Source organism: Tachysurus vachellii, chromosome 23, assembly GCF_030014155.1.
Source record: "Tachysurus vachellii isolate PV-2020 chromosome 23, HZAU_Pvac_v1, whole genome shotgun sequence".
In the NCBI taxonomy this organism is placed as follows: domain Eukaryota; kingdom Metazoa; phylum Chordata; class Actinopteri; order Siluriformes; family Bagridae; genus Tachysurus; species Tachysurus vachellii.
The window spans coordinates 7326984-7341367 of record NC_083482.1 but is presented as its reverse complement, the minus strand read 5'-3'; the positions used below and the strand labels follow the sequence as shown (position 1 = coordinate 7341367).

At 37.9% G+C, this 14384-nt stretch overlaps 1 protein-coding gene across 4 annotated transcripts in view; it reads left to right on the top strand.

Annotated features, from left to right (window-relative positions):
• Positions 1-14384, top strand: part of apba2b (amyloid beta (A4) precursor protein-binding, family A, member 2b) — a 96851-nt gene that overhangs the window by 16579 nt on the left and 65888 nt on the right. For all 4 annotated transcript variants that reach the window (XM_060859643.1, XM_060859642.1, XM_060859640.1 and 1 more), the window contains exon 2: positions 10655-10699. The gene's annotated coding sequence lies outside the window, so the exon portion shown is untranslated. The remainder of the gene's footprint in view (positions 1-10654; positions 10700-14384) is intronic.

Below are 14384 nucleotides of genomic sequence, written 5' to 3'. Positions count from 1 at the left end.
CTGAATTTTAACCGCCTTTGCTTCTTTCCTCCTTTGATCTCTCCTCTTTTCTGTCTTCTCCCATCTTCTGTCTCCTCTACTTTACTCTTTCCTTTTTTCTATTGATTGAGCTTGATTAGATCTGTGTGTACACGTGGAGACGTGTGTTTGTGGATGCATGTCTCTGACAAACCCCAAATCTCTGCTGCCTTCAAATGAAATCCAATTTGGTTTTGTATCTTTGAGAAACCCGAGAGAAAGAATGTTCAGCAGAGCCTCGGCACTTTACATTTAGCCCTATCTTGATTTGAAGAGCTGCTTTGTTGTCTATATGAATAGTGTTTGTGCCCTTTGAGCTCTGGAGGCTCAGCACGACTGACATTTACATTGAATATTTAAGTTGTCGGGTTACGTAAAGTGCGCCAGGTTTAAAAAATATATGCATCAGTTGCCTGGTATTTCCATTATAATCCCACTTCAACTTCAAGGGTCTCTGTGTAAAAGGACAATCTGCTACTGTATCACAACAGCTTTTCACTGTAAGCCTATGAAAATGATGCTTGCTGTTGATGTGCACGGATGAAGTGTCAAGTATAAATATTCATCCTGGACACATACAGCATTGTTCATTAAGTATTATCTTGAGTTAGTACAGACGAACACCGATATCTTCTTTGCTTGTTTACTGGCTCGGTATTTTATTAAAGAAATAAAACAATAACAGATGATTTGTGGCAATTCTGCATATAATGAATGTATCACAGTTATGGATTTGTGAATAAATGAGACAGCTCTCTGTGTATTTTATGTTGATGCAATTGCTTTAATTACATCGCTGACATCAGGAAGCGCAGCAGAGGAAACCTTCTGCCTCCAGAGTTATCATTTCCATTTCTTTTGTTTCACGAAGGCGTCATACACGGTGCACTGTGGCACACGAAGTGTTCAGGAGGAGACTTTCTGATTGTTTCTGATGTTTTGTCAGGATCGACTTGAATGCAGTAAGGGGGTGTTCCCTTGGCTCAAGTGTACGCTGAGAGAAGAAGTAACAGTGTGTGGAGTGTTTGAGAAGGCTGAAGCGAGACGTTTTTCCCAGCATGGGCTTTCTTTTTTTTTTCTTTTTTTCCCAGTGACTCCTCCTGAATTCTGATGAGCAAATTAAAAGAAGTCATTTCACGTTAAAAGATAATGACTTGAAAATAATAACGGGAGGAGAGTCTCGTCGGCGGTGAATATCGTTCAGCTTATGTGTCACCCTTGGTTTAGCTGTAATCTAATTCTGTGCCTCTTTAATGGAGGGCCTTTAACCTCAACTCCTGACACTGACATGCTTTCATCTCTACAGTGACTCATCGGTCTAATATACGAGGTACATTATTGTTCATTACTTTTGATTCAATGAGAACATGAGTGCACATAAAAAGGTCAGGTCTGAACCGTGTAGGCAGTTCAGCGTTCAGATCTTCATGTCCGAGCGTCAAAGAACAAGAAGCAAGATGATAGGTAATATTTTAACTGCTGGATTTTCTATTGAATACTATTCTATTGTCTAGGGCAAATAGTAGTTCATTGCTATCGCTTGCAATATCATGAGTTCAAATCCCAGAACTTCTAAGCTACCACTGCTGGGCACTTGAGCAAGGACCGCACTGTTCTGATATATACTGTAAATAAGATAAATATCGGTTGCTGTGGAGCAGGAAGTCTTACATAGACACGGCAAATCAATGTGGATTGTTGTCTTTCTAAAATAAAAACGAATAAATAAAAAAATATATACAAACAATGATTTATATTATGTTGTAAGCAAAATGTGCTACTGCTTAACTATATTTTAATTTTTTTTTTTTTTTTGATGAAATGACCATAATGAACAAAGTCTCTGACCCTGTGGGCCTTTTGTAAAACAGTTGTGTAACAGTATCACCTCTAACATGTGTTGGTTAATCTGGATCTGTGAGAATTCACACTCCTATGCTGCATTTTTGCATCACAATGCATCACGTCATGATGTATCGTCACACCCCTAGTGAAGGTTCATCAGCATGCTTGATTAGACTAATGCTAGTGACAGTGATTAGCTGAGCAGAGATCTGGAGAAATGAATTAAACTGTAAAAGTCGATGCTTGTTGCAGATAAACCAACTGTAATAAAGCATCATTTCTTCTAGATTGTCTCAATAAATATGCACTGAACATACTGGTTATATGATATGTTGTGATACTCAACACACACACACACACTGTATTATCATTACAGCTACTACTACATTAGCTGCACAAATGTAGGTTCTGTAGCTTGACTAAATTTAAAGGAGCATCAAATTTATCCTTCCAATAAAACACAATAAAATAATTCTGTTCCATAAAATTCCGTGACAAACATCGTGTGGACATCTGTAACTAATGTATTATTATATTTTGTGATAAAAGGTTAGAAGATTATCATGATATGAATATTTAATATCAGTATAGCCTGAGTGATTCATCCATTGTGTATCAACTTGACCAGTCACAGCATGATTATTACCCTTGTGCCTGGAGTAATTTCCTGCCAGCCGTCTTCAGTACGTGTGCGTAATGTAGAGCAGGATGCAATGATCACTAAGGGACAGCCAGCAGCCGCCTAACCAGGAAGAGGGAGAGAGTAAAATATCAGAGAAAGACTCTGTGAAAGCTTTTTAAAATGAAAGGTGTTTTTATAAAGGATGCCTGGAGGAGGAGAGATTGAAGGGAATAGATTTCCTCTCTCTAGCAATGCCTGCTTGGCTGGACACCTGGCACCAAATCAGCTTCACTGAACGATGACTGCAAGACAATGGCCAGGGGGAGAAAGAGGGAGAGAGGGGGGGGGGAGAGAGGGAGAGAGAGAGAGAGAGAAGGAGAGAGAGAGACAGAGAGAGGGAGAGAGGGGGGGAGAGAGGGGAGAGAGAGAGAGGGCGAGAGGGGGGGAAGAGAGGGCGAGAGAGAGGGAGAGAGAGAGAGAGGGCGAGAGAGAGAGAGAGAGGGGGGAGAGAGGGGGGGAGAGAGGGGGGAGAGGTAAGGGAGACGGGGAGAGAGAGAGAGGGAGAGAGAGAGAGAGAGGGGGAGAGAGAGAGAGAGAGAGAGAGAACAAGACAGGACAATAGCAGAGGGAGAAATAGAAAGAACAGAAAGAATTATCAGAAATATCAAATTCCATGCACTCTGCAAATTAAATTGTCCATACAAAAAAGATGTGAAATAAAACATTCATATTCATATTATTTATGAAAAAATAATATGAAAATACCCAGCAAAGCTATCATTCCTAGTCACATGCTGACGAGTAGTTATATGATATATTGCGTTATTTGAAATGTACAATTTTATCATTAACAATTAAAAGTAACAGAACCGATGCCTATTCAGATGAACTCTATAAGTTTAGAGTGTTTATTGAGCCTAAAAGTGACCATCTGGCTGCACCTTGTTTTCTTTTGGGATTTTTCCTCTAATTTTTCTCTCTAATTTCTTTCCTATCACATGTCAGCTACCGAACAGGGAGGCCAAAGGCTATCAATTGCTTCCTCCGAGACGAATGAAACCAGCTGAGCGCATGTTTTCGAACTGCTGCTCATGAAATGTCAGGGGGCAGGTAACACATACGGAGAGAAGTGCTATGCAGCCTAAATGAGCTCACATACATTTATGATTAGCTTGTGTTGCTGTGACTGAGAGCGTGGCTCTCTCTCCTGCCCATACATGGCTGTAGCATCATCAGGATTCAAACTCATGAGCTCTGGATCTTGTTTATCTTAGAGATTCCTGGATTCTACATAATTTTAGACAATTTTGATTTATTAGGCAACGATTCGATATTTGATGATACGGCTGAATCTGCTGCAACACGAATCAATTTAATATCCTCTGATTGATACGTGACACGTGATAGATATGCGGGTCGGTCTACAATTAATTAAGGATGAACTAGAGAAGGACAATTTTAAGTATTAGGGTGAATCTAAAGAATCAGAGCAAATCACTTTAATAGTCTATATACATTTATTTCAAATATAAATGATATTTTACACGACTTGTGTTAATAATAATATATGTATTATCAGTTATTGTCATGATTCAGCCCGGACTTTTGGCCATGTGCTGTTGTTGTCACGTGTCTGCCCCGCCTTCGTCTGCTCCTCCCTGTTTCTTCACCTGTTCCTAATGTTGTCATTGTCTTAATTGTATTTAAGTTAGCCGCGTTGCTGAATGCAGCGCGGATCATTAGTTGCGTGTACCCCTCGTCATGTCTAGTCCCTGTTAAATGTCGTCAGTTGTATTGTTTCATTTATCGTCATTTTTTGTCTATGTCTTCCTCATTTATTAAACCCTTTTTTCTTTTCTCGGTGACATCGCTCCGCCCTTTTTCCGGTGAGGGACGCCGCTCCACTTTCGGTTCTGTCCGAGGCGGTCGTCGCCTCACTTTCTTCGCGGAGGATGTCACCAACCCGTTTTTGCTCCTTTTTTCTCCTATGTCTTTCTCATTTATTAAACCCTCTTCATTTGAAGCTATCCTGCGTACGGGTCTGCCTCCTTCCATCCCCGGTAGTGACAGTTATAAATTATAATTAATTTAAGATTCATTTTATTGGATGCATTTTAAAACTTATACACGACGATTGAACTCATGATCGAATTGGGGATCCTCGAGCTGTGCGTTTCTGGAGTTGGAAGGTTCTGGAGTTTAGTTTTATTTAGTTTTATTTATGTATGTATGTTTGTGTGTGTTTGTTTGTTTGTTTGTTTGTTTGTTTATTTATTTTAATGTTTGTAATATCAGTAATATTATGGTGATATTATGGTGACATGAAAGTTTAATATCAGCACATACTTTCTTTTATAATTAATGGCCTGTTAGTAAATGAAGGAAGAAGAAATGACTATTTTAGAGATAAGTGGATGAGAGAGAGAGTAAATGAGAAACAACAGGAAAACGAAAGTAGCAAAGTGAGAAACACAAAGTGGGGGAAGCAGATGAAAGAGAAAGGAAGTGGGTGGCACTAGGAGAGAGAGATAGACAGGAAAAGATTGCTAGATTACTGGAGAGCAGCGTTAGTCATCCATGAACATGGCCTTTGAATCTTTGACAGAGCCATCATTACTCATCTGTCGCACGCTTTCCTCATTTTTTATTTACTGGGTATGTGAATACATTTCAGGGTTTGGATACAACCTCTAGGTTTGTCACCTTGTGAAATCTGCATTTTGTACTGTATCTTTAACTTTATCTGCTTTGGAATCAGGATCATAGTTTGATCACAGAAATGCTGAATTTTAAAGAATGCACTTTTTGAAATATTATTTTGTACAAAATAAACAGGAATTCAACGGAGCATACAGCAAACATATATAATACAGTGCCTACAACAGTGCTGTAGAACACGATACATTATAAGGCAGTTATTTGAGGATTTCGGTATGATGGAGAGACTGAAATTGAAACAGTCCAGGATTGTGTGTGTAGATGAAGATTCATACTTGTATTTCAGCACCATAGACAGCTCTGAATGTCATAGCACTTGAATAAAGCTGCACTGTACGTACTGTAGAACTGTGTACATCTCGTATCTCCTGTCTATCGGTGCGTTAAACAATTAAAGCACAGGAGCTGAAAGAATGCAAATGAGATGTGAATGTTTTCCTGTAGAGTAAGATCGTCACAGCTCTAGTGTGAGAGGATGTTGCACAGGGTGTGTGCGTGTTTGTGTGTGTGTGTATCTGAGAATAGCAGTGCCTCAGGCTGGATCTGACACTAGAGAGGATGGATCCTTATGAAGAACAGCCAAGACCCTGAAAGCTTTGTCTGCATATGTGCTTGTAACGTGTAATTTTTTTTATATGTTTACTTATGTATAATAACATTTTAAACAGTTTGTAATGTGAATATTATTATTATTATTATTATTATTATTATTATTTTTTTTTTTTTTTGTATATATTTAGAACATTTCTCTTTTAAAGCATCCTAGTATGGAGTGAGCTTGTGTGTGTGGTGTGGTAGACTAGTGGTTAAGGCCTTGGATTACTGACTGGAAGGTCATTAGTTTGAATCCCAGGTCCACCAAGCTGCCACTGCTGGGCCCCTGAGTAAGGCACTTAACGCTCAGTTGTATAAAAAATGAAAGTCACCCTGGATAAGAGTGTCTGCTAAATGCTGTAAATGTATGATGCTGTGTGTATGTTATAAATTGCAGGCTGTGTGTGTAAGTGCGGTGTTTTTGTTCAGATGAACGTCTGTGTAGCATCTCTTTATGCGGCATACATGTGTAATTAGGGTTTACAGTGCATGTTGGTTTATAGTGCTTTTGTACTGCCTTATTTGTGTATGCTAGTAGTGCATATGTATTGTGTGTGTGTGTGTGTGTGTTTATTGTGTTTATAGTACGTCTGGAGGCTGATTCAGCTTCCTGATCATTACTTGTGAAAGCCCCACAGTGTGGAGTAAACCCATTAATGCATTTAGAGGACATTCTAATAGGGCTCTTTTTCTTTTTTTTCATCAAATCACTCTGTGATCATGCTGCTGCTTCCCCTTTAAAAAGCGCTGCAGGTTGTTTTTGTCCTGCCTCTGCTGAACTGCATCGTCCCCTGGGAGGCTGAGTCAGGCAGCGCCCGCCGCCCTGAGCACACCACCAGCTCTAAACACGAAACACTCTCGCTGTGTCTGATAGACATACACGCTCTGTGTTTACATTTATCTGCTGTGTGTTACATTGCGGATGGACAGTAACATTACATGAACCCAATAAACCTTCCTAATATACTTTAATGAGAGCTGACTGTGTGAGAGAAAGGCAAATAAAAGTTACTTATATTGAGAAATCAGGGTGTTAAATAATAAATGATGAAGCAGACTAGCTAAATCGACTGTAGTGCAAAAAACGGACTGTTTCCACGTGTTAGTCTCAGCTTGTACAATACAGCTGCGTTCATTTAAAACTGGATCAATAGAGACTGGCTGTATCCAGGCATCTGTAAAGTAGGTGCAATAAAATAATACACTGCTCTATTTGTTACTAATCTTCTTTTATGTAGAAATATTATCAAATGTTTCAAATGCACGGTGCATTGCTCTGTGTCAGTCACAGTAATTAAAGGTGTGGCCTTTGTTCCTGCCTGTTAATCTGAAAAAGTCATGGTCTTTGAGTCTATATTAAACTCTATCATATTGAAGAGATATGTATAATATCAATACGATGTATCAGATCAGTGATTGACAGGCGTGTGTTTTGTCTTAGACAGAGGAATACACGGCTACTAAAAATGCTGCTTATTCTGTATCTAATATTCAAATGTGTTCATGAATAGCTTTCATTGTCATTTTCCAGTGTCTGCCGTCGTATGTCTGCTGTTCACAAATGAAGAATTGTTTTCTCGGATCTTTGTGACATTATGCTTGTGAGTGTTTTAGCAGGTTTGTAATGTTTAGCCTGTGTTCTGCACGTGATACCGGCATGACCGCAAGCTTCAAGAATTATTGAGTACAAAATGTCGTGTCAGCAAAATATGGAGTATGGGGACAGCCAGAGTCGATTATTATTTATAATTATGAACTATAATTATAACACAACTCAGTAAAATGTGACACGAAGCAGGATTTAATGGGACTTTAAAGCTGTGCAGTTTGCAAATAGATGCTAATTATCTGAGAAATTACCTGTTTGTGCTAACAGCAGTAATACATGTAGCCTATTGATAATTGGTGTTCAAATGGCTGCTTATTATAAATACTATAAATAGCATAAAATGTTATGATTTTTCTACTTTCTGTAATCTTGGTTTTTCATGCCTGGGCATAACTCAAGCTCATGCATCACTATTACATACTAATTGCATTTATCTGGTTTAGAGGAGGCGTACAGAGCTGGCAGGCATTTCTACACAGTGTCCTAGTAGATATGGCCTCTGATGGCTCTGAAGAGACCTTCTATGTCTACTTGACAAGAAACAGTGGCAGTGGACTGTTCTGTCACCGGTCATGGGCCGTCTGGTGTACCGATGTGTGTCAGCTTGTCTCTCTTTCCTCTGCTTTCTCCTCCAGTCTGCTCAGGTGCGGTGATCTTGAACAGAGCATTACACCAACACAAATGCCAAATGTTTTTCTGCTCTTGTAATGGAGGAGAGGTAAAGAAGAGTGCTGGAGAAAACAAAAACAAGAGTGAGGGATTGTGAGGGTGGATGTGATCGAGAGATTGAGGAGAGGAGAAGAGGAAATTCAGATTTTTGGCAGGGTATGTGGCATTTGCCATTTGTCATGATTTGGGCAGGAAATTGCCCTTGGTGTGCTTTCCAGATGGCAACATTGTTCCAGAAAGACTCAGAGGATCCAGCTGGGCAATGGAAAGGGAAAAAAATGTGGCTTTTTTCCCTCTCCTATGCAATTCTCTCGTTCTATTACCCAGACTGCTGGGAGCGCACGGGCATTGTGCCAGTCACTGAGTTAAAACGTCTCGCTATCATTCAGCTCTGGATATCCACAGATCTCTTGATGCTACTTTTCTGCCTCTGTGGTGTTGCTGTTGACCTGAGTGTTACTGGGCTCATGTAAGTGACAGGGATCCTTTAGCTAAAGGTTGGTATAAAACCCAATAACAAAACTGGATGTTTAAAGAGTGTAGTTCAGGCTATGCAGGAAGAGAGTACAATGCGGGCGAGATTTAGTGAATGCATCTTTGTGGCTCTGAATCATTTGTGGTTGTATCAGTCTTTGTGCTGGTGCGGAGTGCAGGTTGTAAGGACTCCAGAAGGTGTTTACGGTGAGCTTTGAAAGTGTTTAAGCCTTCGGTTTTTGGGTACAGTTTGGGTTATAGGTGTAAAATGGATTATAATCATTTTTTTCTTCTTTTTTTATATTAACAAATGAAATCTAATTGCAATTAACAAATTGTTAAATCACAAAAAGTGTTCAGACCCTTTAGTACTTTGTACCGTTTGCTTTTTAATTAACACAGGAAATATACTGACTGAATATACTTGCTTGTTCACATTATAACAAGTAAAAGGAAAAAAAAAAGCTTTGGCTCCAAGTTCAATTAAACATAGATGAATTTACTATCTCTGAAACCTTGAGCAGTTCGACACAAGATGGTGAGCCTTGCACACTCCTTTCTGGAAATAAAATAATAAACGAGGGCATGCTGCTACTGAATTTGTCAAACCATACACAGCTATTGGTTATTGACAGCTTGATTAGTATTTTACAGTCTGGCTTTCGGACATCATCGTTTTAGCCGTACGTAGAGTTTATACTAGAGTTTCTGAAGAAATGATGAGTTGTGACAAAGTGTTTTAGTGTGGAAACAAACTGAACTATGCAGAGTAACAAGAGGATTGGGAAACACTTAATTAGAAGTTTAACAATGCAGAATGGTGATAAGCTGGCTGGGAGGAAGAGTGTATGGTGGTATCACAGCTGGGAGAACACTTACACGTTACAGTGCGTCTGTGTGCTGACGGAGCATCGGTGTTCAAATGGAGATATTTTCCAACATACTGGAAACAGACTGCACTGAAAACAGTAGAGTTACATTTTCCTTTCACTTGCATAAGTCTGTAAACAGGGACAACTGTTGTCTCGCTGCTGCTGGAAGGATCGTCTCTTGGGATGGACACGTTAAAATGACACAGCAGTAATTAGCCATTCAAATTCACAGGGAAAGTCATCCAGGTCTGCAGGGGATCAGCTTGGCCTTATCGTGCGAAAAACATCTGCTCAGTCGGATTTGTCTCTGCAGGATAACAAACATTAGTGTCAAGGTAAAGGATGAGAGGCAGGTTCCCCAACAGAAGGTCTGGGGTGGGACGGCCCAATCTCCTCATTGTCCTCCTGCTTTGATAGGAGGATAAGACAGGTGAATGAATCATAGTTTTTATGAGCAAGAGCTCAATAATTTTACCATGCATGACTACAGGGGATAAACCACACGGTAAATCTCTTTAACCAAGGCCTGCTAAAGATGCTGTTTCTATATTGTGAGGTGCTTCGGATAGTTTAATTGACAGCAGGTTCTTGTTGACATGTTACATAATCTCTCTAGACATCCAGGATATTAGTGCTGAAATCTGAAATCTGTATCCAAGTCTGAATCTGTATGAGCCATTGCCTTGCCAAGAAATACCGCAGACAAGCCAGGCTACGGCTCCGTGTTCATTAGTTCACAATCAGCTTATGGGTTAATGGGTAAAACATCTTTAAAATTTCATTGCAAGTCTAATCTTCATTACAGTGGTCAGACCTCACCCAAATAAATTGATGAAATTGAATGGGACATAATGCAAGAATGTAAATAGAATTAGCTTCCAGTAGATATTCATTTTGCTTTGTGCCGTTTATCCAAGCGATCTTCCTAGATATGTGTAGTTTGGAATTGTATGGTGAAAGGAGTTCTCTAATAAAAACCATAAATAGATGATAGAATTATTTTGGAGTATGTAGACTTGATACACTTGCTTGCTTTGTTCTTAATATTGAATTTCTGCAAAAAATATATCTAAATCTTCTACTAGATTTATGTTTGAAAATTAGGAAGACCGTTGAAAACCTTCACAGTCGTCTGGATTACTTATTATCATGTTGATAAATCTGATGGATCGACATGGTGCCAGGTTTTTGAAGCCACCACTTCTGTCTTACACTCTTTTTACTTTGTTCCAGGTTTGTACTTGAAAGATAAAGAACCCCTTCTTCTAATAGCTCCGGGTAAGTGTAAGCTATATGTTCTGCACTGGTGTGATTGTTGAAAAGTACAAATAGTCTCATAGGAGTGATTATTTTAGCAGACGTGCTCCTTAGGAAGTTAAACAAGATCTCAGCTCGTCTTGGTTTCACTTTAAAAACACAGACATCAACTAGAAACCTGCTGTAATTTTCCCAATTGTGTTTTTCTGAAAAATGTATTTAAAAAAATGATGAAGATTCCTAAGTATCAAAAAAAAATAGAATAGTCTTAATCATTTTATTAAAATGTTAAAAAATAGCTTTTTTTATTTACCGTTAAAATGTTCTGCTCTTTTATGAATATTTTCCTATTAAATTCCATACATCACAGCCAGACAAGGGTAACAAGAGCAAATCCATAACTCACAACAGGAGAAGGCAGACAAGGGTACAAGCTGGAAAGCAGTCGAATTTGTCACAGGAGGAACAAACTAGATATGTAAGATATGCAATTTTTAAATAAGCAATTTAGAAAAAAATCAGTTTAATTTACAGCTGTGACCAGGGAAAAGGAGGAAAAACCATCTCAATGGCATTAATGCATTTCAGCAATTAGATTATACACTGTGAAAAATCGTACTTGCTATTAGCTTAAAAAAAAAACGGTAAAAATATTACACATATTATTTTTGAGTCGTTTTTAAGACTTGATTTCCTTTAAGCCAGAATCTACTTGAATAAATCATGTAAAAATTCCTAAATTATTTAGCCTGACAAAGAGTGATTTGAATATTATTACTTTTAATTATTAATTATCATTGAAAATAATGAGTTAATTCTAAAAAATATAATAATGTATAATGAAATAAATACATAATGCAAACATCTTTTGTTAAACATGCTTTTATACCATGTTCCACTGATAACAAAATGGTAAATATTAATATTATAAAATAAATATATATATATATTTACATTCAGTATTATTTACAGCAGTTTGAAGATCTAAAAAAACAAAACTATATGTAAAACACTGCTTAAATTTATCCATGTCATGAAAAAAAAAGGCTTTATCATTTTGTGCCTACTTTCTGTTCATACACTCTGCATATTGTACGAATAGTCACATTCTGGACTAAAACCTGACAGAACTTGTGAATTGCACAACATGAAACCAGTTAACTTACTAAAAGCTGTAGTCTTACTTCTTTTCACCCAAATAATGGACCAAGTATCGGAGAACAATATCTCTTGTCTCGTCGATGTAGTAGATATTAACCAATAATAATGAAAAAATGCAGATATTATGTGAAACATTGTAAATATTACATGAAAGGGTTTAAAAATTCTAACCCATTTTACAATTCAAAGCGAGTATATGAGCATATATATTCTCTTAAAAGTATAACAACGTGCACAGCTTATGGAAAACATTGATGATGATGATGATGATGATGATTTCGCTTTAGCGATCAACATGTGGATTCTAGCTACAGCACGCACGTGAGCACCGTTAGTTGTTACCAGCTCAAGTTCAGACTATCGTTCCTGTTTTCACAACAAAACACATCACATAATTGGATACCTTTGTTTTTTTTTTCTTTTTTTTTTTTTAAAAACACCCGATTCAACTCAACAGAGTGAACACAAAGTGTGCATCTGAATAGAGCTAATTTAATAAATAATAATAAAGGTATAAATTAGTAAGGCTTGGTCCACCTGATCGCTGTTGTTCATATTCAAACAATATAATAATCCATTATATTAGAATTTAAACCATTTGTTCAATTTCAATATATAATTTAATTTTTTATAATTTTAAATATGGTTCGGTGCTCCATATAATATCAGTGTGAACTGATGCTCCATAGCGTGAAGATAACGTGTCTTTCCTGAAAAAGCTTATTTAAGAAATGAGAATAAATGTATAAATTATTAAGCCTCAGCTCTTAACGTGTTCACCGCTCCTTCGTCTGCTCCTTCAAAACATCGTCGGATCACTGCCGTCGTTCAGATTCAAACGAAGGCGTCTCGTTCTAAACCGCATAATTGAACCAGTTCTCTTAAAATAAACACGAAACCTTCGTCCCTCAATTTTATTAGCATAACTGGTTCCTCAAATCAAGCCTAAAAGTTACACAGGTTTGCTTAAATAAAAAGAAGTGAAGTGTATCTCTTGATTTTATTAGTGACATGTTCTCAATGTTTCATAATGAACACAGAACAAACTATTTTTTAAATAAAATATGCACATTATTTTTAATGATCACATCAATATTTTACATATTTTTTAATACTTTTGACGATTTTAAAGCTTGAGGACTGGAATTGTGCACAAACATCATGCAGCAAAAATGGGGAAAAAAATTGGATTAGTGTCCTGAATCTGTATCCTGATATTCAACCCTGCAGCACTCCTGAGAAATAATAATTGGCCAAAAATAATATTTAAATTATATTCCCCTTTTATCAAATTTAATCCAATAGATTGTTGTGTTTTTTTAGTCATATGCTTTAGTTTTACATGATACCAAACTGGGAGCTAAATATCGTCATAAGATTTGATTAAAATATAGGAGTAAACCCATAACTGGTGGAAAACAATTCTGACTTTAGAGAACTCCTAATATACTTATTTCCAATATTGGCCTCATAGCTAAAGCGCAAAAAATTAAAGATGCAAAATATGTTTATGGTTCGGAGGAAAGCCTGTTTCTTTAAAATTCAAGCAGCATTTTGTTTCGAAGTGAAGCTGCTGTGTTTTTTTTATTTACTTATTTATAGAAGACTTGAATGAATGAATCTTCTTTGACGATGGGATGCTGAACGTGTTTCGTTATCAGACAGAGCTGCTCTTGTCCAGACCTTTAATGTGCCTTTATAATGAAACTTGTTCGCCTGGGTTTCGAATCCGCACTGATATTTATCGCACCCGAAGCCTCTGAGGTTATGCAGCAATGCGGTGATGCTCAAGAGGGAAATTGACCAAATCTGTTTCAGTCTCTGTGTCTGTTGTGTGGTGAGAAATAGAAATGAAGTGAATGTTGGTAGGTGATGTACACTACAGTACACTACAGTGCCCTCACATACACATTTACTTTACATTTATTATAAACAGCACATGTATGATGTGGAGACAGGAGAATACTTTGGGGTTTCTTTGAAGATGAAGGGGGTGAAGGGTGGAGACAAAAACAACAGCTGAGCAACTCCAGACCACTGCTCTCTTCTCAACAGCAGCCAGCCCACCTTCATCAATTATTCATCCTTTTCTTCACTGCATAATTTATAGCAGTGCTTTTCCATCTGAGTCTTGGACACCCCAGCATATGCATTGAATGGTTGAAGTTTTCTTGCTCTAAGTGAAACGTTACTGCATTTTCATTGCGCTTAGTAAGGCGCCATGCTTCGACTGGTAAGAAACACATAAAGACAATCACACTAGCAGTGTGTCAGTCACCAACCAGCCTGTTCCCAGGTGATCGCTTTGGAAGTCAAATAGAGTAAACATCAAGTAACATCTATGTCATACGTCATATGACCCAGATCTTTTGGATGGATATTAGATCTGTCATTGACACTCTGATGCCACAAAACACAGTAAAGCTGTTAGCAGCTAAATGGTGAGAGTGATATTGAAACACATGGGAGTCAAAAGCTCTTGGACGTTACCACATGTGCCCCCTTTCTACCAGAATGAACCGGGTGCTGGTTCAGAGTTCTGGTT